This window comes from Leptopilina boulardi, unplaced genomic scaffold, assembly GCF_019393585.1.
Source record: "Leptopilina boulardi isolate dan_hultmark-lab unplaced genomic scaffold, ZJU_Lbou_2.1 LbouV2_213, whole genome shotgun sequence".
In the NCBI taxonomy this organism is placed as follows: domain Eukaryota; kingdom Metazoa; phylum Arthropoda; class Insecta; order Hymenoptera; family Figitidae; genus Leptopilina; species Leptopilina boulardi.
The window spans coordinates 2246116-2271897 of NW_026137767.1; the positions used below are offsets into that span (position 1 = coordinate 2246116).

Below are 25782 nucleotides of genomic sequence, written 5' to 3' on the forward strand. Positions count from 1 at the left end.
ATATACAATGCCTCTCTAATTTGCAAATCTAAATCTCGTGTAAAGAGTATACATTCTGCATCCAAGTATTGCTGTGAAAATTTCAATCATAGAAGAAATCAAAGAGAGAGAATATCCAATAGCTAATACACTAAATAGTACGAAGAACAGTTTTTTCCTTCTCAATATTCTCTGGCGGCAAAACTTTGGTTCTCCGTACTTTGGAGGGAAAAAGATCTTTAAGTAACCCAAATTCATAAGCATATCGAAGAGATATACTAGGGCGAGTATAATAACGAAACCGCAAAGGAAAGATGGCAATTATGTCATAAGAAACAATTTCGTCCAATATTTTAACATTTACCTCATTTTTAGCGTAGTACTCATTAACGACGTTCTCAGCATCTAAGAAAAGACAAGATACGTTCTGATGTTTAATCAAGTATCTCATACAATAATCATTGTATTCTGCTTCATCAGGTGAAAAAGGTTCTATTTTTTTTAATATTTTTCCAATGTTAGGATTATCATGACTTAATAGTTTTAATGTTTTAGTATCTATGTGACTCACTATTAGTTTTAAAGGTGAATTAGCAAGTTCTTCGAGAGTGGTTATTTCGGATTCTAGTGGCCAAGTGATGTCCAAAATAACTGAATAAAAGTAACCAGAATAGACCATGCATGTTATCAATAGTGAGCCAAAAACTATTCTTTCCAAAAATTTTTTCGGTTCACAGGCTGTAGACATTCCAATTATAATTTGACTGATGTTTAATATTTGCCATGTACTCCTCTCGAATCTCATAAAAAAAGCTGTTAATCGGATGATGCCAATCATGCCAATTGTTCCCAAGAGCAAGTATCGAAATTCTTCAGACAGAATCATGTCATTAGAGTGTTTAAACGTCTTTGGAATAACAAATTTATAACTTTTAAGTCCTAAAATTATTGCATGCCATTTTAAAACTAAGATTTTTTGCATGTAAGCTGAATATGATCTTATTACAAAAATATTTTTCAATTGGAATTCATAGAAACTGGAAAATTTATTTCGAAACCATTGACTTTCAGATGACAAATTCTCAAAAAAAACTTTTTCAGTAATAGAATTTATTTGACTTATAAACGGTACCTCGTCTTTATGACTAGCGTTAAGCATAACTTTCCATTGATGATTGTGTGATAATACAGAAATATCTAATTTCTTTCTTTCCCTTTGCAAATTTAAGTTATCGTTAAGATCATTTTGACTTGAAAAAAAAGGATTTATAATTAAAATTCTTTTCATAGATAATTCACTAGTATATCCTCACATTTGTTAGTTTTATTGTGTAGAACAAACAGTGTTAAATCTTCTAATTTATAATAAAAATCTTCGAATTCTTTTCGACTTTTACGATTTATTTTATCATAGGTCATAATCAAAGATGGGAAATTCATATTAACTCCAATCATAAGAGAATTCATTACTGGATCATCAATGTCCAGTTCATTTTCAAGAATAAACACCACCTGATGAGGTTTCTCTTCGTTCAGGTGTTTTATCAATCCATCATAATAATTAATTGTTAAAGATATTCCTAAGATTTTCGTCCAAAGAAAGCAACTAACAATATATAAACTTATTAACTTCATTGTGCACAACCATCATGTTCAATTCTCCAAAACCTGTGTCTGACCATGGTGAAAAAAATTACGCTTCTAGCTGCTAGTTTGTTTAGGATATTTTGGATTTTATGAAAAACGTTTTTGACGTGAAGTATGCTTCAAGAGAACATTTTTGTGTTATATATAAATTAAATATTAATAATTGTCGATTATGTCAAATAACAACCGTTTGTACGGATACTACGTTAAATATAATTATATTGACTCAAAATAATTATAAATATCGTTGATTTATTTTGTGTACTGTTATACATTTTGTGTTGAATATGGAATGGAAAATTAAAATGTGAGAGAAAGAGGAGAGAAAAAAAAGCTGTCAACAAATGTCAAAACAATCTTTTTTAATTCCCCACTTAATAATTACTAGAGATAAGTCGGGTAAGGGTGAAGTGTTTTTATTTATCTTTATTGAATAAATAAAAAAAAATTTTTTACTGTTTTTCTCATTTTTCAATATATTTTACTTTTTATATTTTTCAAGTAAATCAATAATATTGAGTAATTCATTAAATAATTTCAAAAATAACATAATATCCTTGAGCCATGGACCAAAAGAAATTCGAATTTGGTTCAAAAGTTGTGATTGGTTGTCAAAGAAATCCTGGTATAAGGCGGTAAAATTTTAATTAATCCAAAATCTTGGAGAAATAATATTGTCCGGTAATAAATGAATTATTTATTCATTAATTTAGTTAATAATATTCCATTTTGACTCAGGAAATAGGAACAGGAATCCGAAACGAAATTTTACAAAATACAAAATTAATTTACTTAAATTTTAGAATATCCGTTACAACCTTCAAATAATAATAAATTAATAGAGAATTAAAGAAAATATTATTTTCATTATTCAAAATACTTTAATCAATAATTTTATAATTCAAAAAAAATTGTGACTTGTAAAATTAATTTAACTTAATAGATTAATTTAAGGGGTTTCCTAAATTTTTTTGGTCAAAAAAATCGAATTTTTTTTTTCTTCATTTTTTGATAGGAAAGTATGTTAAGAATGTGTGGTTAAATCATTAGATCGTAATTCGCTCAAAATCTTAAGTTATTTAACAAAATACATATATATATATATATATGCGTCTACAGATCGTATAATTAACCCTTTCGTGTCCACGATAAACCGAGCGAATGGATTTGCTTGAAATTCGTTACTCGGGGTGTTATTGGGGTCTCTGATTACGAATTTAATGTCAGATTTTAAAAATTCAAAATGGCGGATCCAATATGGCTGATAAGTTTTTTAAAAAGTGTTTAGATTGGCTCGAAATGTCCTACTCGGGGGTTTATGGGGTCGCTGATTACGAATCCGGTGTCCATTTTTCAAATTTCAAAATGGCGGATCCAATATGGCGGACGAGTTTTTAAAAAATGCTTGGATTTGCTTGAAATTTACTACTTGGGGGTTTTTGAGGTCGATGATTACAAATCTGAAGTCATATTTTAAAAATTCAAAATGGCGGATCCAAGATGTCGGACAAATTTAAAAAATGCTTGGATTGAATATGATGACAGAATTCGAAAATTCAAATATAAAAAAGGTTTTTTGGTTTGCTGATAATAAACCCGACATGGTCATGGACCCAGTACGGACAATTCATCATATTCATATCATTTCATCATTTTCGAGCAAATCCGATTAGTTTTAAAATTTTTCGTCCGCCATATTGGATCCGCCATTTTGAATTTTTAAATTCTGACATCATATTCGTAATCAGCGACCCCAAAAACCCCCGAGTACCAAGTTTCGAGTAAATGCAATTGATTTTTAACTTTCATGTCCGCCATATTGGATCCGCCATTTTGAATTTTTAAAATCTGACATCATATTCGTAATCAGCGACCCCAAAAACCCCTGAGTAAGAATTTTCAAGCTGATTTAGTTACTTCTGCTTGACTAATTATAACCTTTTGATATCAAAACTTTAAACGCTTTTTTCTCAAAACACTATATTTAAAAATGGTAACCAGTAGAACTCAAAAACCGTTTGACCGATTTCAAAAATTCAAGTTGCATTCGATTCAGTGGAAGTTTTTGCAGGCCCTAAACCTCTAATATATTTAAAATATTCAATAATCAGGTTTTTGTGAGTGATTGATTGTCAAAAAAATGGTGTTTTTTCAGTTTTTTGGGTTCCAAAGCTTGCCATTTTTTTAATTTTTGATTTTTTTTAATATCTCGAGGTTTAGGACCTGTATTAGGTCTTAAACTTTAAAATCACGTTTGATTTTTTTATTTTAGATGATTCTGCGATGAGCTACAGTGGTTACCGTAAAGGGCTTTGATTTTGACCAGTGTACATAGCGACCTCTGTAGAAGGAGCATAATAATATTTTTTAAGATCGCAATTTTTTTTTAAATAGTTCTTGACGTATATAGTAACATGTAAAAACTTTTGATCAATTATATTTTAAAACTTATGAGTACACGATCTTTTATAAACCTTCTATTTTAGGGCAAAAAAATTTAGGAAACCCCTTAATAAATTAACTATAAATAAAAAACTATTAGATTATAATGTATAATTTAACGAACATGGAATATTATAGATAACTAGAACGACTCACCGTTTGTATATTTCATCTTATGCGAATCTGTCCAAAGAGAGGTTAGTTGACATAGGTTACACATCTTCGTAAATGTATTTTACATTACATTGAATGTGAGAGAGGAAAACACTTTGGTAGAAGATTTAACAAGCGAGATAAGGGAGCATCGTGAATGATTTATGACAAGAAATTGCATGTTTTTCCTCGTTAGAACTTTACCAAACATCACGGTTAGAAATTCTTCTAACTGAATTTAATACAGTGTTGGTAGACTGAATCTAAGATCTAAGATAAGTCTAAATAATAAAATAATCATTCTTTTAAACAAGACGGCCAAGATAGCTCACATTGGAGGTAAGAAAGCAGAACTAATTAATTTTATTATATCACAATATACTACATAACAGCTCGGATATCTCTCATTATATATGTAGGCTTATGTTAGACTTGAACTATACAGTATCTAGGGTTTTTTTTGGGAAAGTCGTTGATTACGATTCTGAGGACAAATTTTCAAAATTCAAAATGTCAGAATCACCCATAAATGTTCATTATAATTATTTAAAAAATTATTCAATAATTTTAAGATCGCGATATAATTTTTTATTTACTTCTGTTTCGTTTTCTTATAACTTTTTTACTTACCCAAATTTAGAGCGAATTCAAGCACACACAGATGATTTCCGCAAATGTTTCTTCAGCATTGTGGAAGCATCATTAGTTTTGTTACGAGTCCATTGTGAAGCAGACACTTAAGCTGTGACTAGTGGAAGAAGCCATGTTGTTTTATTTTAAGAAAACTTCAGAGACTGAACAATAAACTCAATTAAATTTATTTCCTCATGGCAAAGTAATAAAGACTTATAAGTTCGAGTCACAGTTCCTTTGTAATACTTGAACTAGATTTCTCTCTTCCGCATATATTGAATTATATATTTTTTAATTATTTTACATTCGTACTTATTTGAAAATATCTAAATATTTTTAATCTATGTAGTTGAAAGTTTGTCTTCTACATGAACTAGATATGAAACGAACAATTTCTTAGATCATGTTTCATTCAACTGAAAAATTTATAATAAATTGCTGCATGACTTCCTTAAATGAACGTTACATGAAATTATCATAATATATATTTAAAAAATTAAAAAAGTTAATTTAAGAAATCGTCAAAAGACAAGTAAATATATATATAAATTTGTTTTAATAATGTTCATTCAATTAACAAATTGTCTAATAATAACTAGATTAATAAACATTAATAATAGTAAGTTAATATTAATATTAAAAGATTAAATTTAAAGAATTTTTTTTATCATTTCCTTCAAAGTGAAATTAAAAAACTTAGTTCAAGGATTCTTTCATAATCAATTATGGACGAACTAATTTTTTTTTTAATTTTCACGTAACTTTGTATCTAGATGTTTTTGGGGTCGCTGATTACGAATCTGAAGTCAGATTTTGAAAATTCAAAATGGCGGATCCAATATGGCGGACAAATTACATTTTTTTTAATTTTCACGTAATTTGGTATCTAGGGGTTTTTGTAACCGCCGACATTGAATCACTGATCAAATACTTAGTCGGTAATCAAATTTGATTGGTTTATTTGGAATTATTTTTATTGATAGAGCATTGACATTTTTTAAAATTAATACCCATAAATAACATGATTTTTTGGGTATTGTTAAACTTTTTTTTTAAAATTAAAATGTAAATATGAATATTTTATGATACTGTCTTTCATTTTGTAATATATGTATAGTACATTGTGGTTAGCGATTCGACACGCAAGCAAGAACTCTTTAATTTATATCATTATTTTGTGTATGATTTAAGAGTGCGCGATCTATCATCAATCGATCATGGCGTAAACGTCGTTTATATTTTTTTAATTTGCGTTCTAAGGCGGCGTCTATAAAAAGATATATAGGTTCAAGGACTTTCATAGAGGATAAAAAAAATATTTTGCAGTGAGAGTTAAATCAAACTACCAGTTGTAAATGCAATACGTCAATATTTATTAATAAATTACATATACACGATTAGCAATGTCTTTTAAATTAACATTTCTTTTAAATGATAGTTTAGTTTTTTTCTAATCACAATGTACACGTTCTTCATGTTATTATCGACTTTATTATTATGATTATTTCAATTAATCTTTAAGTGATTTACTTTTATTTACAATGAAAGTGTTACATCTCAAAAAGAGATGCACAAAATCTATTATATTTTTTTTAAACCTGTTTTATTTACGAAGCGGAATAGTTCAATCTAAGGGAACAGGTAGAAACTGTCTGGTTGTGATCTTTAGTTTAAATATTTGATCACACTGAAAGCAGAATCAAACACTTTAAAACTCAAGTAAAATTTACAGAGTAATATGTGGATAAAATGACTTACCTAAAATAAAGCGTTAGTTTCGTTTCTCCAAGATTGATAATAATTGGTATGGGAATGGCCCAAAATTGTCGGAAGACTGATTCGAGGTTGGTGAATATACCAATATTGGCGGAAAACTGGTTCAACCCTGGCGTTCCGCCTAAGATTCAGGGAAGACTGCGGCTCAAAGCTGCCGATGTCCCAAAATTGAGGGAAGACTGACTCAAGGCTGGCGCTTAAATGAATCAAAGTTGAAACTAGGGAAGGTCGAAGTTAAATAAATTTAACATGATATAGATAAGGATGTTGCTTCTTGAACAGGAGTCTTATTCGAATATAGTAAAATACCAATCGATAACTTGAGGACCGATGGTTTGTTGGACAGAATTATGTGATTACATTACTGTATTTGGTCATCTTTATATACTTATTTTTAAACAAAGTTGATGGTTTGTGGCACGTGTGAAAACAGGGGTTCAGCGTGCCACAGGGCGATAATTTGTAGACATATTGTCGCAAGGACAACAATGCGACAATGTCGCAGCAACAAAAATGAGTTAAGTAGGTGGCGCCACGTTCTATGTCATTTAGAATTGGCTTATTTTGAACCACAATAAAAGTTTTTACTGTATTAGGACCACAATGTTAATTTTGTTAGTAAATCAAATAATAGAAAACATTAGAAACTTACATTAGGATTTCTACTTACCACGCGAAAAATAACTGTTAATTTTTAATTTAAAACCTATACATTTCTTTTAAGCTTACATATTTTTAAAACAAACTTTGATTTTTCCTATTCAAGTCGCATGCGTTATGAAAATCAGTTAAGATAACAATGAGTAAACTTTTGCGTTCAGGCTACAGGTACTTCCATACAGTTATCAGAAGAAAGGCCCAGTTGCCCATCATCTGTAATTTTCAACGTCGCGTCGACCATTCCAATTTGTAACTGTATAATGACGTAATGACTCCATGCACCATGTGCTTATTTCTTGTTTCGAGTTAACTTGTAAGTTCGGTGCCCGAAAGCAAAGATGAGTTAAGAAAGGAGAAAAGGAAGATAAAAATAAACTTGTCCATTGTGTACTCTGTAAATTGAAGCTCATTCTAGGTATACGCACATAATTATACAATTTCCGTAATATGCACCTTAACGCATTGCATGTTGGTTACATTTTACATATGCAGTTCCATCAACATTATATCCTTCACGAATATATATGCTTCCTGTTTGAGCCATTTATACCTTGATCCCGTGGGGAAAAATTTCTCAAGTACAATAAAAATAACAATTTTAGGATCATGTATAGAAAGTTTTTCAATAAGTAAATTTGCAAATATAACTCTAAAATTATATGAACAAATTTAATTTTTAAATTGAAAGATATTTTTTATGACATTTTTTAATGATTTTAGAACAGGTTTTCTTTTATCACAATTAAAAAGTTTATTTAATAAACAAAGTTTCGATAACAGCCGTTACCCGTATCAAATTTACATAAATAAGTGACATTTTTTACTCGTCAGAAGATCTAATTTTTTTTTTTTGAATTAATTATCCTAATCTGAAAGACTGGTTTCCTAACGCTAATATCTACAAATCTCCTACTCCATAATTCGATCTTGATCGCCAATAAATTATCGATTTTTTTGTATACTGACAATTTATTTTTTTTGTGTCGACAACAGGACCAAACTGAAATCCACGGACAAGGAGACGTCCTCAAACCCTGTTGGATATTATCACTCGACTTGTTAATTTATTTGGTACAGCTCCGATGGAATTTTCTATTATGTGATCAAATTTCGATGTTGTATGGAGAATATTATTTTTTTTTAACGAGGGACACAAAAGAATGAAACATACAAAATATCAGTTTATTGCTGTTATTTCATAAAAGAGTTAACAGCACAGATCGTATAGGTTGATTTTAACTTGAGAAATTGATAACACTCTGAAAGATCGAGAAGAGTCCCTTGCAGGGATAACTAAACTTATAAGGGCCCGCAAAGGAGAAGCTTAACAATGCTCTAAAATATTTACATAAAAGGACTTATCCAGAATGTTATGTACCTTTTTTGATAATTCAACTCGATTTTGAGAAAAGATCTAAATAACCTTAATTTTAGATGGCTTAGATAGATTATAGAACTCTAAACACACGTGATGCGAATACTCTTTTGGAGTTGCAACTTTTGTGAGGTCTCTACGATTACTTTAGGCAAAAGCGAACTGAATACTCGATTTGAGAAAAAACTTCTTAATTACTTTTGTCAGTTAGAATTAAAAAAAATAGAGAAAGTTACAAGCATCAGAGAAAACCATGAGAAAATGAGTTTTTACTTAAAATTTGGTATCCATCTTTAAACAGATACCCTGCAGCTAAGGGAATTGTTTCCATCTGTAAATTAATGAGATTTCAAAGGTCGTGTAATCACCGCTTTGTTTACGGACCTTTATCGAAATATATAGTCAACAATCTCTTTTCTGTCTCATAGCACTAAACATTATGTATGTTATCAATTCGTTTTTCATTTTCAATCAAATACTGATTTTCATTATGATTCTTGAAGTGAAGTCAAAGTAATACTGGATTTTTCAGTTTTATTTTGATTCTCTAATGATCGCTGCACCCAGAAAAAAGATTTCTTTGAAACAAATAAATCGTTTCTTTAAACTCACTTTTTGAATCAAAGATAAAATTTGTTTGATTTAAAAAAAGTTTTCTTTGCTTTTACGAAAAAGAAATTTTTAAATTGTTTTGAATCAAAGAAATTTTTTCTTTGAATGATTTTTTAAATCTAAAGATAAATTTCTTTGAATCATCATTATATATGTTATCAATTCCTTAAAAAAATTGCACTAATATTTCTAACATGCCACATAATAAAAACTCCTTTCACACTACTTCGTGGATGAATTTTAAAGTAATCTATAAATTATTAAAACTTTTTTAACATTTAGAGATTATTATTTATTTATTAATTATTTATTGAAAATTTTAAAATAATATCTCAGTTTCGTAAGTGATGCATTTACTTTTCTGTGTTTACGTCACCTTTTAACTGCAATCATATGGTTTATTGATTTCTTGATAATGTATGTAATAAGTTTTGTTTCCTCACTATAAGACACTTAATGGAATGATAATTTTTAATTGGAGCAGCTAGCTTGATGCGTAGGCGCAGGTAATCGCCAAGCGTCAAATCGAACAGCCACCTACTCACATTTGTTGTTCAACTCAAATGTTATTTCCTATAGTGAAGGAGTTATAATAATAGTAGAGAAACTCTCAGTTTGGATTCAACCTTCTCATTTTTTCTTCATTTCAATTCTGTATTCTGAAAAAAGATATTACGTATTATAGTAAGAATATTCTACGCACTAAACATGAATTTGAAGTCAGATTTTCAAAATTCAAAATTTCGGATCCATTTTTTTCAAAAATGTCTATGTACAAAGTATAAAAAAATCGAATGGGAAGGATTAAATCAGGCTTTAAAATGATAACAAAAAGTCAATATCAAAACATCTTAATAAAATAAGATACTTGTTTTTGTAATGATTTGGAAGAAAAAAAATATTGTGCTGTGTTGGAAGGTTTCGTTAGATATTATTATTTTAATTTATAAATTATTGGAAAAATTTAAATACTCTACTTTTAAAATATACATTAAATTGCTTGCTTTTTAAACAAGTGCACTCTTTTGTTTATTATTCAAGCACTTTTAACTTTCTTGAATCCAAAAAATTTCTACTTTCTTCTTTTTGTTTAAAACCAATCATCTGAGAGAAATTTAAAAAAAAAATACTGTTCCAAGTCTATGACAAATATTTTGTTTTTGTAAAGGGACTCGAATATGACAAAATATATGAAATAAACCACAATCAAAGGGGGTCAATGGAGTCGTTTCCCGCTTTCTTACAGAACTTCCTACCTACGGATGTTGATCCAATCGCTCGTCATATATGTCACGTTCACAAATTTATCACTTTGTACATTATGCAGGTATTGTGCCTTTTAATGGAGCCCGCACGAGAAAGTATATATATATTTGTAATATCACTCAATAGTAGGTAATGCATGAAACTGTCATGTTTTATTTGTTATTTTTATTATTATATTTAGCATCTTATCTTTTGTTTAAATATTAGTCAGGTGATCCATCAAAGAAGGCAGCAAAATTTTTTTTAAAAGCAAAGTCAAGTTTCATAAATTGTTTATAAATTCAATATTTCAGGCGTAGCTGGGGGTTTGTTGTAACAAATTTTAGAATATTGAATAAACTATGAAAATTATCAAGTGTTTTACAATTACAATCAGCCCTAGCTCCTCCATTGAATAAATTATGCAGAAATGCTAATATCTATATAAAAAATATAACAATATGCCGTTTTAATTAATTTTTATGAACTATGCACGGAGAGAAAAATCTAGCTTTTATAGCATGATAAGTCATACGTTTAAAGCATGAATCTTTTCCATGTTATTATAGTAGAGAAATTCTAGTAATATTAGTCAGAATTAATACGTTATTAGTATGATTGGTGTCCATGCTTAAAAGGTATGAGAAACATGTTTTCGTCGTATGTATTTAATACTTTAAATGCATAAGCGCCACGCGCAAATCGTATGAAACTGAAACCTACTACTATTGCAGGAGTCTCATGCTTTTTCGGTATTAGAGTTCTGCAACTGGCGATTAAGCCTCGCCCACTTTAACTTGACTCAAACTTGGTGATCGCCAGTTGCAGGACTCTAATACAAAAAAAGCATGAGACTTCTATGCAATAGTAGTAGGTTTTGGTTTCATACAATTTACGCGTGGCGCTTAAGCATTTAAAGTATTAAATGCATACTACGAAGGCGTGTTTATCAAACATACTAAGAACGTATGAATTCTTGCTTTCTTTGTAGGGAAAATTCATGCTTTAATGGTAGGAATCATTTTCATGCTATTAAAGCTAGATTTTTCTCTCCGTGCGTATTCTGAAGGTATTTTAATTTATTGCTAAATTCTTGGAACAGCTTCAGCGATATATTTTTGTATATTTTTTTACGAGGGAAGTTAAAATAAAATGAGAATGTACTATAGTTGAAATCATAAAGAGGTATATTTGTTAAATATTAATTATTAAAACGAAATTCTTTGTAATACGGTCTTAGAAATTAAATATCATAAGCTGCTATAATAATTTATATTCGTCGCTATGACACGGTATGCACTACTGTCAACGATGCAATGACTCAAGAGGATACTCCAACGATAGCATTCGGAGAAGTTAGTCGTGCTTAAGAGTAATGCTACCGAATAACTTTTGGAGTTGCAAAAGTGTATTAGTGTAAAGTTTAGAGCGATGCGATGTATTACTAAAAGAGAAAGGAGGAAAAGAGAGAAAGAGGAAAAAGGATTTAAAAAAAAGAAATTGTAAATGGCCAAACAAATAATGGACAGAAAGATTTCGGCACAAACTTTAAAATTAACCAAATTAGAAATTATCAAGAAAATTGTTATTGGTTCATTTTGAAATTCGCGACGAAATTTTTCTGCCCGATAAATTCTGCAAATAAAGATTCGGACAAATGAAAATCTGAATTCAAAATTCTGTTATTTAAAAAGATTCAGTTAAAATTCTGTTGAATGAAAATTCTACTAAATTAATATTCGGTAAAATTGGAAGTGTAAATGGAAATTAAATTAGAAATGGAAACGGAAAATGGAGTAGAAATTAGAAATCAAAAAAGTGGAAGTGAAAATGGAAGTAGGAATGGGAATTAATTTACATAATAGACCCCCTGGATGATCGCAAAAAATACTTGGACAAAAAATATTTTTTAAATTTTATGAATAAAATACAATTTATTACAAGAATTTTGTTTGACAGTTGAAGTTTCCTTTTAGTTTTTTAATGATAAGAAAAAGAATACGACAAGTATTGTTACATAACATTAGCCAAAATATCGAAGCCATTACCAGAATATATTTTGTTTGAAGAATAAGACGAGAAGCGTGTCTCATCTTCCTGTAAGAGGATGACTTTTCTCTTGAAGAAAGAGAACGCTTATGCTTCAGTTGGTAAGTATATGTCACGGTATGAAATACACCGAAATAGATTCTCCGGAACATAGAAATGCGGGAGTCGAGTTCGTCCAGCTTCTTGAAGTGTTAATCATGTTTACTGGAACGCAATTATTGCTTCATTTCTTGAAATTACTTAATAAATGCACCTGTAATTTCAAATTTAGAAACAATGTTTAACTTACATATTATACTATAGAGAATTGTTTCAATCTATAAAAACGTTTAAGTATTGCTTTCTTAAAATTATTTAAAAAATAAATGTTTTAAAAAACAACATTAAAAATATATAATTTGAAAAATAACGATTTTTATGTTTTGCACAATATAACTTTTTTTATAAAAATTCTTGTGTAGTTTTTATACCGACTCTTAAAGATATACAATTACTTAAAATCAAATTCAATACCTATAATATAAAATGATATCATACTGCAATTATGTTTTAAATTAAATTATTATTTTCACAAAATATACAATTATTTATGCAATAAAAGTTATACCTTACAATAAATTTCATAATCAAATTGCAAAAACTGTTCAATTTAATAAAAGTATTTACTGTAATTAACTGCCTTATTTGTTGTTTTAAAAATTTATTTTCTCTTTACAATAACAGTTACACTTAATTAGTTAATTTCTTATCATTATAAATGAATAAGAATTTTTGACAATTAATTTGCTCATTAAAAATCGCATATATCTTTGATTCTTGGATTAAAGTACTTTAGTAAAATTTTTGACCCAGAACGTGGAACACTTTCACAAACAAGTACAAGGAAACGGTAAATATAGCGCATCAACGTGTGGAGTGCATCGTTTCGCGAGTAGAAGGTAAAGTTGCCGAAAGTGACATCCGGCTTTAAATAGTTGGGATATGAGCTTATGCGGGGGATGCACGCTATTCTGCCAGTCGAGAATTTGCAAACTCTGACAGGATTTATAAATGGTTTCACAAACAGCCCTCCAATTATACATTTCGAAATTTTTTTATTATTGTTTTTTAAGAATCTGATGTCAAAAGTGTCTGAAATCCAGAAATGAAATGTAATCAAATTAGTAGTTATCTTTACTATAAACATAACTTCAAATACCAAATATATTATGGAATTATTCACAAATCTGTGAAAGATTTACAGATTTACAATTTGGAGAATTATTCCAAATTTTCGGTCAAATCTATTCCTAAATAAAAGCATTCAATTAAATTTTATTATTTTAATACAGATTTACAATGTAATGAAGAGGGAGGCTGAAAGATTGCAAAAGTCCAGAGTGGTACACAGAAAAAACCTTGTCTCATTTTTGATGCAAATCAAAATGAGCCAATGCTAAACGACATAGACAGTGGCGCCACCAACCTGGTTCATTTTTGTTGCACATCAAAATGAGCCGCCTACACGGCTCATTCTGAGTTCAGTTTTTTTCTGTGTATAGTGTAAACTACTACTGACCTAAATTGATCAGCGGATTATTAGAAAAGAATCCGGATGCCTTTGGATTGAAACAATGGCTCCAGAAGAAATCAGGAAATACAAACTTTTAAGATGGCGGAAACTAACTTCTAATGACTTGAAAGGAGAATGAGGTTCAACTCGAAGCTGATAAATAAGAAATTGAGGATATCAAGAACTCTTTCCTTGAGAAAAGGCAACAGCAACAGATTGAAAAACCTGCGAAAGATTCTAATCTAGATGGAAAGACAAGCTTCAAATCTTCAAAAGCTAGTGTCACGTCACCGTAACATTTTAATAAAATAAAATAAAATCAATAATACATTTGCGACAATACATTGTGAAACCTTCATCTGAGAATTTTTCTTCTCCTTTTGTGAAAATCCTGTATAAAAAGGACCACATATGCCAAGAGAATTGAGTTTAAATTTTGGTACCAGCAGATGGTCATTTTCTAAGTTTAGAAGTACTCTGATTCTGCCCAAATTTATATTCGTTTGGACTTAGAAGAATTTTCTATTACTACGTAAAAGAAGAAGTTCTCCATCACCAGTTTGGAAGAAAACCATTTAAGTTCACGAGGATTCAACTTTACTTTACTACAATCTTTGGAGAACATCTTTACTTCTTTTCTGGAAGAACTATTTTCTTCTAATTTGGGTTTCGTCAGGGTCAATTGGACTCCGGATCTGAGTACATCACTGAGGTACGACAACCTTCTTGTTTGATCATTATCTACACATGGTACCAGTGGTACTTGCCCACACTTCAGGGATACCCGCAGTGGTCTTTTATACAACTCAATTGTCATTTTCAAAAGTAAGTCGTAAATATTTCTCTTTCTGTACCCTCAGCTCAGAGCCTTCTACTCTGTAAATGAAACAGGAACTATCATTGAACCACCGAAGCGGGCAAAATGAATATGGGCAAATCCACGGAACCGTACGATTTCATGTTACTTCTGGTTTAAATTATTTTAATCACATTATATAATTTTTTCTTGGCATCAATATCTTTTTCATAATATATTTAACAGAAAAAGCTAATAAAATCATAATTTTCATACTGCTCTTGTGAAATAAAAAATCATTTAAGAGCTTAAAAGATCAAGTTCGACTTGTTACTGTGGTAACTTTTTCGACTTTCATGAGCATATTTTTTTCAGCGTAAGAGGAAATCATCTAAAACTCATGATAAATGAAAATTTTGATGATGAAAAATATATTACAATCCGAAAAAAACATGTGCCCTTATTTAAATCCAAATGTCAACAATTCAAAAAGTGTTACTCACATTTTTCAATAACTGGAAGTTACAGAGATTTTTTCATTTTGTGCTTTCAGCGGTAAAGCAATTCAAATTTTTTTTTAACGAGTTTATTGCTGATAAAAAAACGAATAAATTAAGATCTAATTAAACCGCGTTCCTTCAAAAATAAAGATAATATAACAATAATTATGCCAATACCTTCAAACGTGAATCACTTTAAATTTATACATTTTTTTATTGCACACTCACAGCTTGAAAGATAATTAGTTGAAACTTTGCGTGAACGGTAGATATTATTATTAATATTATTATTTACAAACGCTAACTATGATTGTGTTCCAACTAGAACAATAAAAAAATGTAAAAAATTCACAATTTTTTGAAATTTTCATGGTTAAAAGAATCGACATGAAAATAGGTAAATTATTGAAAACTTTAGTAGTCTTCATTTGTTTTTCATTGTAAAATATGAATTTTTGACAAATAAAATTTTCGAAAAGTTTTTTAATTATAATTCTTTCAGCATTAAAGAAAAATGGTTCACTCAAAAAAATTATAGTTCCTGTATATATTTCTAACATATGGATCCATAAATAAAATGCGTGCTCGTAGTTTAAAAATTTTCATATTTGTGTCATTAAATCGTACGGTTCCGTGGATTTGCCCATATAAATTTTGTTTGTTTAAACAAAATCTCTATTTTGAAGACGTAACACTAGAAATGTGCTAAATCTAAAGAGGTAGAAATTAGGTGACAATTAAAAAACCTAAGGGAAGTAATAATACAACTCAGTACACAAAGCTCGAGTATTTCCGTGGCTTTGAAGTTGAATATCAATTCGATGGACGTACATAAACTTAGCGAAACAACTTCAAAAACCAAAAGTCTTATATAGACCAAAATTTGCCGCTTTTTAGTCGCTAATTAGTTGTGAAAAAAAAAATTTTGTCGCTCTTCAAATTTTTTTTAAAATAGGGTGCTTTGCTAAGTTTACATAAAGTTAGCGAAGCACCCATTCTAACTCCGTTGTTTACAAAGATTCACAAAATTCTTCTTGACAGAAATTTGCCGTTTTTTTGCCGTAACAAGACCAAATAATTCATTTTCCAAATACCCAAAAAATTAATTAAAAAAATTTAAAAAAAAATTTATTAAAAAATTTTTTTTAAATTTAAAAATAAAATTAAGAAAAAAATTTTTATACGAACTGTAAATGAATGTAAATTAAACAACTGCAGATGAATCACATAAGTACAGTAAAAAAAATGTAATTCATATAGAAAAAAGAAAAACTTATTTGTTAAATTTTACATTAAACTAAATTAAATTATTTCATAAGAATTTAAAATCTATGCAAGAGAAAATACGTAATCATAAATTATAAAAAAAAATTAATCAACTACTCATACGAAGAACTACTCAAGCAAAAAAAAATGTTCTTAAAAAAAATTAATTTCATTACCTCATTTCACTTACATATAACTAACTACAAAAATTTCATTAAAAATGTTAATTGTTATTAAAAATCAATTTTTTACTTCATTTTTGACGTTAACTTTTTTAAAACAGTATTTATCAATTTTAATTTGTCACGACAAAATCGAAACCAAATAAAATGATCTTAATAGTCAAAGCGACAAATTCCCCAAGTAAAATTTGAATTAAAAAAGTTAATTGATATTAAAAATCACATTTTCAATTTCGTTTTCGACTTAAAATTTGTTTAATCAATATTTATCAATTTTAATTTGTCACGACAAAATCGAAACCTACTTGAATACACTTAATAGTCAAAGCGACAAATTCCCCAAGTAAAATTTTCATTAAAAAATATTAATTGTTAATAAAAATCACATTTTCAATTTCGTTTTCGACTCAAAATATGTTTAATCATTATTGATCAGGTTTAATTTGTCACGACAAAATCGAAACATAATTGAATACACTTAAAAGTCAAAGCGACAAATTCCCCAATTAAAATTTTCATTAAAAAATATTAATTGTTAATAAAAATCACATTTTCAATTTCGTTTTCGACTTAAAATTTGATTAATCAATATTTATCAATTCTAATTTGTCACGACAAAATCGAAACCTACTTGAATACACCTTATAGTCAAAGCGACAAATTCCCCAAGTAAAATTTTCATTAAAAAATATTAATTGTTATTTTTTTTTTAATGAAAATTTTACTTGGGGAATTTGTCGGTTAGACTTTTAAGTGTATTCAAGTAGGTTTCGATTTTGTCGTGACAAATTAAACCTGATCAATATTGATTAAACATATTTTGAGTCGAAAACGAAATTGAAAATGTGATTTTTAATAACAATTAATATTTTTTAATGAAAATTTTAATTGGGGAATTTGTCGCTTTGACTATTAAGTGTATTCAAGTCGGTTTCGATTTTGTCGTGATAAATTAGAATTGATAAATATTGATTCAACAAATTTTAAGTCGAAAACGAAATTGAAAATGTGATTTTTAATAACAATTAATATTTTTTAATGAAAATTTTAATTGGGGAATTTGTCGCTTTGACTATTAAGTGTATTCAAGTAGGTTTCGATTTTGTCGTGACAAATTAAACCTGATCAATATTGATTAAACATATTTTGAGTCGAAAACGAAATTGAAAATGTGATTTTTAATAACAATTAATATTTTTTAATGAAAATTTTAATTGGGGAATTTGTCGCTTTGACTATTAAGTGTATTCAAGTAGGTTTCGATTTTGTCGTGACAAATTAGAATTGATAAATATTGATTAATCAAATTTTAAGTCGAAAACGAAATTGAAAATGTGATTTTTATTAACAATTAATATTTTTTAATGAAAATTTTACTTGGGGAATTTGTCGCTTTGACTATTAAGTGTATTCAAGTAGGTTTCGATTTTGTCGTGACAAATTAAAATTGATAAATATTGATTAAACAAATTTTAAGTCGAAAACGAAATTGAAAATGTGATTTTTAATATCAATTAACTTTTTTAATTCAAATTTTACTTGGGGAATTTGTCGCTTTGACTATTAAGATCATTTTATTTGGTTTCGATTTTGTCGTGACAAATTAAAATTGATAAATACTGTTTTAAAAAAGTTAACGTCAAAAATGAAGTAAAAAATTGATTTTTAATAACAATTAACATTTTTAATGAAATTTTTGTAGTTAGTTATATGTAAGTGAAATGAGGTAATGAAATTAATTTTTTTTAAGAACATTTTTTTTTGCTTGAGTAGTTCTTCGTATGAGTAGTTGATTAATTTTTTTTTATAATTTATGATTACGTATTTTCTCTTGCATAGATTTTAAATTCTTATGAAATAATTTAATTTAGTTTAATGTAAAATTTAACAAATAAGTTTTTCTTTTTTCTATATGAATTACATTTTTTTTACTGTACTTATGTGATTCATCTGCAGTTGTTTAATTTACATTCATTTACAGTTCGTATAAAAATTTTTTTCTTAATTTTATTTTTAAATTTAAAAAAAATTTTTTAATAAATTTTTTTTAAAATTTTTTTAATTAATTTTTTGGGTATTTGGAAAATGAATTATTTGGTCTTGTTACGGCAAAAAAACGGCAAATTTCTGTCAAGAAGAATTTTGTGAATCTTTGTAAACAACGGAGTTAGAATGGGTGCTTCGCTAACTTTATGTAAACTTAGCAAAGCACCCTATTTTAAAAAAAATTTGAAGAGCGACAAAATTTTTTTTTTCACAACTAATTAGCGACTAAAAAGCGGCAAATTTTGGTCTATATAAGACTTTTGGTTTTTGAAGTTGTTTCGCTAAGTTTATGTACGTATTCGATGGGAGAATTGCTGAGTACATAAGATGGAACAAATTGGACCCTCAAAGGCGTTTATCTACTTGGTACCTACAACCAATCACGAATGAAACGACTATTTTATCAAAAGTATCCCGAGGGCAAAATTGATCATCCAGAGATTTAGACTTGAAGATACTATTTTTGGAATTTGAAAAATAAACACTGTATTCTAAGAATTCATCTTAAAGATGAATCACCAAAGAATTGGTTGAACAGAAGGGAAAAGAGTCAAACTAAATCTGAGTAAATAAAACAAGGTCAGGTGCTATTATCGTTGCCAATGGAGAAATTTTGCATTGGATTTCTAACGGGGATCTTGAAAAATCTACTCCTGCTTCAGATGTCAAGCCAAAGATAATACGAGTTACAGGATTATGACACTTGTGACGTCATCAGTCAAAAAGAAGAAACCAATGAGTTTCGTGGTAATTAGTTTTGCATTTTTGTTCTATTACAATTTCTCAATGGCAATTCCAAAGTTGAATTATATTTTCTCTCACGTCGTCTGCTATTTTTTCCTTCTATTAGATTATTACGTCGAACGCTTTATGTATGGATTGAACTCTTCCGCCAAAATAATTTTTATCAAAAGCTCTATAAGAACATAAAGAGCTTTTGAACTTTACGAATTGACACGATGGAAGGAGACTATATTTTGCACTTTGCGTGTCATATATAATTCTCTTTAAAATTCAAATTTTACAATGAATCTTTCATAAGGGAAATGCAAAAAGCTTGCTGATAAAAAATCTTTGCATTAATAAAAACTTGTATAATAGAATACTAACTGTAAAGAGAGATTTGTAAGTAAATATATATATATATATAAAAGTTTCAAGTACTAATGTGTAATTTAAAATTTTGAAATAATAATATTATTGTATAGGTCAGAAAGTATCACAGAGAAAAAGAAATTGTTAAATCTAATAACCGGATTGTTAAAATAGAACTAACAAACCTAGTTTGTCGTTAAAATAAATTCTTTTGTTTTCAGTTTTACTGTTATCATAACAATTTTGAATTGTTAATCAAACAAAAGAGTTTGTTGCAAGAACAGACTGGATTTTTAAATTCTATATTAACAATTCGATTTTGTTAGTGTAACAATTATTTTTTGCTTCCTCTGGAGGAAGCTATGAAGTCCTTCAAATTATGAAATTATTAGAAATGCACCAAACAAATTTTTTTCTATTTATAAATGTCATATATAAGTCCCTGATCAATTGTCCGGATGTATGTATGTGTGTGTGTATGTGTGTGTGTGGATCCATTTTCTTGTGAACACGATAACTTTAATACGTTTTAACGGATTTGGCTAAAATTTGGTACGTATATTTGTCACATCAATATCTCAAAATGGACACAATGATTTTAGAAAATACCCACAAAAAAAATTTTTTGGCATTTTTTCAAAAAAATCGATTTTAATCGAAAAAATTTATTGAAAGCAAAATTAAAGGCAATACATAGTAAAATCGTATTCCTCATATCAAGACGAATCGATTGGTATATATAAAGTTTATATTTCATTGAAATTTAAAGAATAAATTAAAAAATTCAAAAATTCATATTTTAGTTAAAAAAGTTTTTGTGAACACGATATCGTTAATACGTTTTAACGGATTTGGCTAAAATTCGGTATGTACATTTGTCACATTAATATCTCAAAATGAACACAACAATTTTAGAAAGTACCCCCTAAAAAAAAATTTTTTTTTACTTTTTTTCAAAAAATCGATTTTAATAAAAAAATTGTTTCAAAGCTAAAATAAAGGCAATACATATAATAATCTTATTCCTTACGTCAAAAGAAACTGATTGGTATATATATAAAGTTTAGATTTCATTTAAATTTAAAGAATAAATCTTTAAGGAAGAATTCCATTATTCTTCTGATCTTTTAAAAAATTTCACCTCGTAGAGGATGTAGAAAAAGTTTTTCATTTATATTATATTAATTAAACTTAATAATTGTTTACAGTAATTAACTTAATTAATATTATAATTAGTTTTGTTATAGGGACCGTCCATATACCACGTGGACAATTTTTTAACGGATAAAGCGATTATACCGGAATCAGTCGATAACAGCAATAAAACGGTTGAAAGAGTGGAAAAGGTGGAAAAAGATATATTTTTTGAAATCATTTATCATATTTTAAAAATAATATGTATATAAATTATTAATTTATTGCTTCCTCCAAGAGGAAGCAAATCTTTTGCTTTGCGCAATGAGGAAGCAAAATGTTCATGAAATGAACATAAACTTCTTTTATAAAAAGGGACCCCCATCTTGTTTATGTAATTATACATATTATTTTTGTATTCAAAGAAAAATATTTGCATTTATTCAGTTTCTTTAAAAAAAATTGTATTTTTTACATTTAATATTTCCCCATGAACATAAAACTTTTTTCAATTAACGTATGTAAAAATTTTGCATTCTCCTCAAAATTATTCTCCTTCCGTTCAACATACATTAAAAGTAACGAAATACTTGCATTCGGTCTCGTGCACATAAAATTTCAATTCGTCGTATCTGGAATTTCTGCCGGAAACACACACACACACACAAAAGTAACGTAGGCTGTGAATTTTTATACGAAATTAAGAAGGCCTTATCTGTTTCCTTTGTGCAACATTAGCCGTGTTAGCACCAGTCTCCCGCAACGGTACACCTTGGTCATATTTCTCGAAGGTAGATGTATTCGATTCGTATACTCATTAGCAACTACGGTACCACTTCACATGGTAACATAATATCTTGGATTAAAATCTATCTGTAAGATTGAAAAATTCTCTCTTCATATTGGAGTTACATTATTTTTAAATTAAAGACCAGCAACAAATCAGAAGTTAAAATAATGAATTAAACAAGTTTTTAATATTTTATACTTAAATTTTTTTAAAAACAACTCATTGTATACTTAAAAATTTGATAAAAAGAAGAAAGAACCCAAATTACTGATTTAAAAAAAAATTTAGTTTCTGACTTCAAAGTCACATATTCGATTAACAATCTACTTATCCAAAATACTTTATATGGGGCTCGTTGGATGTGGAATTACGTTAACTTTCAATTGGTGAGTTCCGAATTACGGTAACTTTATTTGTTTGTAAAATTTTTCATTTTTTATTAACATTAATAAATTAATTAATATCTAGAAAACCAAAAAAACGACATTTTTGTTTTTTGTGGTATTGAAATACCAAAATATTGAATATCTTAAACTTCATTTTAAGAGTAAAAACATGTTCTTTATTATTAAAAAGTCAAAAATATTTTTAATTTACAAAAAAAGGGGTAAATTTTGAACTCACAGTAAAAACCTGGGATCAAAATGATCCGGCTACCTGGTTCATTTTGATACGCAGCAAAAATGAACCGGATCAGGATCATTTTGAGTCAAAGACAAAATGACAATTATTATCGAATAACAAGTATCTGAAAAAATTTAAAGAATGATGCTGTCTTCATGAGGGAGAGCAACTCTCTCTGTCCACATTTATAAAACATATGTTCGTTACCTATTTGTTTCAGAACAAATAGAGAACAAATCTAAAATACAGTGATAGATCTATTATGTTACATTTTTGTAACACTGTTCTAGAGCGCTGCAGTAACAACGTTACTTAAAAATTCTCGAACTAATTAAGCACAAATGTTCTAGAACAAATGTTACATCTTCATTATAGAACAGAGGCAGAACAACTGTTGCAGAACAGGTCTAAAACACAGTTCCAGAACTGTTCTATAACAAAATTGTAACACTTGTTCTAGAACAAGTTACATAATGTGCACACTGGGTAATTTCTACGGGAGAATTCCTGAAATATTGTGAAATAGTTCTAGACTTTTTCAGGAATTTATTTTTATTGATAAGTTTAAAGACTTACGGATACAGTTCCGGAATTCTTTCAGAACAGTTAGATAGATTTTACGTAATATTCGTGAAAAATTATGGTTTTTTGCACAAATTCTCGATTTCGGTACAAATTCGGTAATTCTTTCAGAATTTTTTTTTCCGTGTGCTAAACGACATAGACAGTGGCGCCACCAACCTGGCTCATTTTTGTTGCACTTCAAAATGAGTAGCGTACGCTACTCATTTTGAGACCAGGTTTTTTCTGTGTTAGAGGTTGTTTCCAACCCTAAAAACCACAGATGATCAGATTAAAATGCATCCATTTTTTTAACTCTAAAAAAAATTTTGAATAAAAAATTTAAAAATTAGCTGGTATCTATGATTAAAATTTTATTTCCAAATAAGTGTGAACAGTATTGAAATATATTTAATAAAATTGTAACAATTCTGAAAAAAATTTGCGAACGAAAATTTGGAGAAATGTTACTTCTTTTCTTGGTTAAAAAATTAAAAATGTAATATTTAAAGACAAAGAAAATTTTTGTCTTAATTTGTTAAATAAACATTTTAAAAACTACTTATGGTTATAGTTTGATTTTATACACAAACACTTATTAACCATATATTTAATTATGTGTTATATTTATAACGGACAACATAACGGAGAGGCTTCATTTCATTTTTAAGTAATCTAGGTTATGTGAAAATAAAAGTTTTAATATTTTGGTACCCATTTATTATTTGAGGCACTTACTTTTTTAAAATTATTGGCCTAAAGAAACTAAATTATTCAAAAAAAAAGGTTCGAGAGAAAAAATGAGAAAGGATGAAAATTATTTAAACTTCAAGATTTTGACCAGAGGAAGTTTTTTTTTTTTAAAGAATGTGAAAAAATCGATATCTTTTGAGCTTCTTTTAAAATTAGAAAGATGTGTCAAACGTTACATTAAAGTAAAAGATGTGTATACTCAGTATGTACATTACGTACCTTCTTCCTCTGTGTAACTCGTGCTCTAGTTAGATAGTAATATCTCATGCTGAAGCAAATTTTTATACCTATTCACTTTTACACTGAAAGAAAAGTTTTCGTAATAAAAAAAGGAGAATTTTAATAGAAAATTTTTTATATTTTTTAAATTTTTTTAAATTTTCTTTAATAAGTGTTATTATAATGGAGTAGGTGTCTGAAATGCGATATAATGCACCTACGTCGCCGTCGATTTCAAATAAGAGTACATGCACTGTGTGGTCATTTTGTTCTATTCACATAATATTTCTTATCGTACCATTTATCTATTGTTTGGGCACTTTTCTTAAATAATACCTCGCGCGCTACTTTTTTTCAACCTTCTTTGAATCGTTGGGTTATTGGTATAATATTATATGAACCATATTTATAAGAGCTTGGACAATGGATGTTAAGTTTGGTGTTAAAAATTACTTTTTATTTTGAGGTTATGTCATAAAACCATGGCAAGACCGAATTACTCTAGGGAATGCCATACTTGTGGACAAACTAGCAAGGGCCATTCCACTGCCTTGATATGTTTTTCTAGCTTATATTGCAAACATGGCATAACCAAGTAACTCTCGTTTAATCTGGGAAACGCCAGACTTGTGGAAAAACTGGCAAGGGCCATGAGAGAGCCTTACTTAAAATAGAACTAAGTAGGGAAATTTCTGCACGGGCTACAGAAAGACTTACAAAGCTAAAGTCATCTCTTTAAAAACATGTAGAACTTTTGATTTTTATTTAATTTATCTTTTAGTAAAGATGCATCTCCTTTTTAATTACCTCTTTCGCATCGTTTTTTTAAATCAAATTCTTTGCGAAAGATCTATAGGTAGTTAAATGTTAAATACCTACATTCGTTTTGATCGTTTTGATTTTACCCACTTAATATTTCATATACCCTTTCGTACCCCAACGAAACCCACCGTATGAATTTGCTTCAAACTTCCCATTCGGGGGTTTTTGGGGTCGTTGTTTACGAATTCCATGTTAGTTTTTCAAAATACAAAATATCGGATCCAACATGGTGGACGATATTTTCAAAAATTGCTTGGACCCCTAGTAAACATTTTTTTTACGAAAGTACAATATTTTTTTAAAAAATAGTCCACTGCCTATTAGATTAACTATTTTTTTCAAAATTTTGACAATATTACTTTAGATTTGTAATCAGCTACTCCAAAAACAACAAAAAAACCAATTTTTTAGGAAAAAAATCCTCCGTTATACTGCATCCGACATTTTGAATTTTGAAAATCTAACATCAAAATTTCGTAATCAGTAACCACGACAACCCCCGAGTACCAATTTTTAAGCAAATCCAAGTAATTTTTGAAAATTTTGACCGCTATATATTGGATCCGTTATTTTGAATTTTGAAAAACTAACATCGAATTTGTAATCATCGATCTCGAAAACCCCTGGATACCAATATTAAAAAAAAAAAAATTTCTGTACATTTTGGGCACTTTTGTCGAATTCTTTCTGTTTGTAGAATGTTTTACTCACAATATGAGTAAAACATATTCTTAGATGATTACTGACTTTTAAAGAAAAATCATTTTTATTACGCAACTATATATACAAATGGCACAACGAATTAGTGCGCAAAGAATTAAATATTTGTAATAGGTTATTTTTTCTTTGTATCTGTATCTATTATAATGAT

The 25782-nt window shown here is 28.4% G+C and overlaps 1 protein-coding gene across 7 annotated transcripts in view; it reads left to right on the forward strand.

Moving 5' to 3' along the window:
* LOC127279006 (uncharacterized) overlaps positions 1–25782 on the forward strand; it is a 260715-nt gene that overhangs the window by 45601 nt on the left and 189332 nt on the right. The window lies entirely within an intron of this gene.